Source organism: Protopterus annectens, chromosome 1.part1 (assembly GCF_019279795.1).
Source record: "Protopterus annectens isolate FY-2018-M chromosome 1.part1, PAN1.0, whole genome shotgun sequence".
Lineage (NCBI taxonomy): Eukaryota > Metazoa > Chordata > Ceratodontiformes > Protopteridae > Protopterus > Protopterus annectens.
Window position 1 is genome coordinate 865,199,335 of NC_056726.1, and position 4,328 is coordinate 865,203,662.

General features: G+C 40.0%; 1 non-coding gene across 1 annotated transcript; it reads right to left on the reverse strand.

Moving 5' to 3' along the window:
- Positions 1-2,300: 2,300 nt before the first annotated feature.
- On the reverse strand, positions 2,301-2,373 carry TRNAQ-UUG. The gene has a single exon. It is a non-coding gene; the product is annotated as a tRNA-Gln (tRNA).
- Between the last annotated feature and the right edge of the window lie 1,955 nt (positions 2,374-4,328).

A 4,328-nucleotide genomic window follows, 5' to 3' on the forward strand; every position in this document is an offset into this window, starting at 1 on the left:
TTTGCAATCATACTAAAAAGCAAATTAGTGAAGACAAAAATATAATATAATAACTTTCAGAATAATAGTAAACACAACCCTAACAAATTCTGCACAGACAGGAAAGAAATATTGCATCCCAGACGTTAATTGAATCGTAACCCCTCTCGCAATAACTCACCACTCAAAAGTGCAATACAATTCAACTCATTTCTTTGACAGTATAACATGTTTAACCAATGATTCCTCTGTAGCTAATCTTTACCCTGCCCAGCAGCCACATATCACCACATCCATTTTTACCTTCAGACTTATGCCCACAGCCTATATAAAACTACTCTTATATTTAAACCATGCCCTACAACTGATGACCTTTCAAGTGAATACCTTAAAATAGAAGCCAATAGCAATGCTTATCCTATCTCAATCCTTATAAATAGACCAATCCAGAAATCTGCTTTCTCTGTAGCTCTCTCTTTCTCTGGAAAAAGTCACACACTATCCCTCAGCATAAAGGAAGAAATTCAACAGACAGTACTAACTTTACACTTATAGCAGTCTTATCTCCCTCTCCCAAATCTTGAAAAATGTATTTAAAAACAATTGCTAAACTATCTCCTGCAAGAAGCACTTCTATCCCCTAAGCAACATGGTTTCCATCCTTCCTGTAGTACTAATACTGCACTTTAACCTACATAGACACAGTCAATAAAGCTAGAGACAACAGCAAATTAGTTTCCTTATTTGGAGACTTGTCTAAAGCCTTCAACAAAGTTTGTAAAAAACTTCTACTTTGAATGTCCTCATTAGGTCTCTCTCAGTGCACACTTCTATGGTTCAAAAGCTACCTATCCAATAGGTATCAGTCAGTAAAATGGCACTCCACCTTCTCTCCATACCTCTTCGCCACTACTGGTGTATCACAAGGCTTATATTTTGCTCCTTTTGAGACAAGGAATAGAGTGCATTGATTCCTGAATGTTTCTGATTGTGCAATGAGAGTGCTTCACCTTCCTGATCAGTCTGTTTGCTAGGCATGTACTAGGAAAGGGTAACAAGTCTACAGATCCTTACATCATCGGGGTTAAGACTGTGCATCACCAAAGACTATCTGGCCTGCTTCTCATCTTAAGATTGGTGATACTGTTTTACTTCTGGTGAGAGAAGAAACAAAGCAACATTGTATGTAACATGAAGCTGTGGTGAAACCAGCACTAGCAGTACCAGGCAATAGCCATACTGGTGATTCCCCCCTTTTGATAATTTTTGACAAGCTAATTCTTTCTTTTCAGTAAATACTGCTTCATTTCCTGCTGTCTAACCTAACTCCAGAATATCTGCTTAAATAATTCATCCACAAATCATCAGGGTCTACTTATTAGTTTCCCATCGAGTGTTTGGCAGTGCCCTGTATAGATACATATACCCTGAGTTGACACGTTTCCTGTAAACACACCATTGAAATCTCACCAATACTTGGCTGGACACAGCACAACTAGATTACAGTGACAAGCACTGTCCCCCAGAGCTGCAAACAGAATACTTTTGACATTATTCCAACTGTCTAATCAATAAAAAAGGGATTGGTGCCATGGATATGAACTTTGCCACTATCACCGTTAGCAGATTGGTGAATATGGGCATCCTCGGGCAATGTATAAATTGCCTCATGTTTACTGACAGCCAGTTAATTCTTTAAACAAACTATTATGGTATTTCAGAGATGTATTTGCAAAAAATCAGTGGAGACAAAACTTTCTTATAAAAGCATTCCTAATGTCAATAAGGTTGTCAGTAGTACACACATGCTGCACCTATCACACACAATTCAAATCAGACACATAGACCCATATATGCTGAGGCACTTAAATGTAACATGCCTAAACCTCAAAGACCTCTTAGATGAAGTACATATAACAAATACTCTCAGCAGCCCCAAATGCACTCTTTCAAAACAACACTCACATCAGCTTATACAGCCACATCTCATGGATCCTCTACTTCTAAACCCATAAGGCAAGCTACCACACAATCCAACATTCTGCTCATTGGAGACTCACTGATGTCTCTCTCGCCAGGATGAGTAAGGAGAAAGTCACAGTCAGTTGCTTATCAGGGGCCAGATCCGCCATATTGTACCACACATTCAGGTCATTGGACCACAAGTGCCATAGGTTCATAGATTAGTACTAGGCTAACTGCCCTTTTGGGCCTTATCAAGCCTAGCTATTTGCCCCATGGGAGAATCAAATCCTGCACCTTGTGTCTGTAAGGTAAATACCTTAATCATTATGCCAACCTCCCATCCCTAAAGAAGCACATGCCCAAACAGGGACTTGAACCCTTGACTCTCAGATTCAAAGTCTGATACTATACCGACTGAGCCATCTGGGCTTTAAGATTACAATACTTCATATGGGACTCAAAATCACAATACCAGGCTTAGGAGTCCAATACCTTAGCCATTAGGCCATTGTGACCTGACCAGCATTTCAAAGTCATATTCATTGTGGGTATAAATGACCTTAGACACACCTTTCTAGACTATATGAAAAGAGACATCATGGATCTCTTGAATATGTGTCCCAGGCTGGTATGAGCCTTAGCATTGGGCAGCATTTTACCTTTTCCAGGGTTGATGCTACTATACAAACAAAGGATGACTGACTTTAATAATTGACTTAGGTTCTAGTGTCATTCTCAGTGGGTGCAATATTTGACAGCCTGGAAGGAGATGGTCAAGAGACTTTGCTGCTTTGCCAGGGATTGCCTGCACCTCTCCCCTCTAGGCTTTCAAATATTAGCTAAAACGTTATTCTCTCCCATAGTACCTTTTTTGGGCAATGACAAACTGAAAGTACTTCTGACATACAAATCAAAACCAAGAAAATCTAAAGGTGTTACTGGTCAATGTTAGAAGTCTAAACAAAAAAAAAAAACCTCAACTCCCTAGAAGCTCTCTTCACTCTGGAGAATACTAATGTCTGTGAGTTCACTGAGACAAGGTCTTATGCCGTGGAGAGCACAGTGACAGTGACAGTGCAAAGTTTTAATGCTTTCCAGACATTTAGACCAGCTACTACACAGACAGGGATGAAAGGTGGAGATGTCTCAATTTACATCAAAAATAAATATACCTCAAGGCTGGTCAAACAGGACAATGCACTTGAGCTTCTTCATGTTCAAATCACTGTATGAAAATTTCAGTACCACTTCCTTGCAAGCTATAGGTCCTCCTCTATGAACTAGGAGACCCATAATATGTATTTAAACTTCCTGGAAACACTCACCATCCAACCTAATACTATATACATGGGCGACTTCAATTACTCCAGTATTAAGTGAGAGTCGTATAAGACACCAAATGGACAAGCACAGAGATTCCTGGATTTTGTAAACACAAAATCCCTGGACAGATTATTAATTGGCCAATCAGGGGTACAACCATACTGGATCTGATCCCCACTAATAAGGGAGAGTACTTTACACCCCCAGTGTGATTTCTTCTCAAGTATGGTCAGACCACAAAATGGTCTACTTTGAAGTAAAAATAAAACTTGGAAGCCCAGCTAACCCTGAAATATTCATGTACTACTGTAAGGCTAACTTCCTACTAATAAGTGGTACCCTGGCAAAGTTTAAAGCCCCCATAAACCCTGAGAACACTGCTGCCTATGTGGAACTGTTCATGGAAACCCTATATAAGCATGCCAATAGCAGCTTAGAAGCAGCTGTATCCACCAAGAATATGGAACTAACTCAAAACGCAAGCCACCATGGTGGAATCACATTGACGTGTTGTCTAATTGAATGAAGAAAATCATGGCAAAAAGTAGGAGGTGCAGCACCCAGCAGGATAAAAGCACTCTCATCAAACTAAACAAACAACTTAGAGGACAAATCAAGTCTACCAAAGCCAATTTGTCCTCCCAGGCCAAGGACAACCCCAACGCATTCTTTAGCCATGTCTGCAAACTCAAATGCAATACATGACTGTGTGCAGAGTTCATTGTTAAAGGACCCACCTATACTGAACCAGAAGATACAGCAAACCTGCTGGCCATCAAATTCAGATCCAACATTACCTCTCTATCCTCCTCAACCTTCCCTATGTTTATAATACATTTTGACTCCAATGTTAATAACTTGCTGTTATCAGCCTCCCTTGTTCCATGTCCATGTTCCATGATTCTTTTCTTGACTGCTCTTTTTGTCTGTCCGATGCACCATTTTATCTGTGAGCACCCACATCTGGGTGATATAAGGAGTAGGATGGAGAACCCAGTAGCAACACATTTTATTCAGGTACATGGTGGTTCAGTAGAAACTTTCTTTTTTAGTGTATTGGC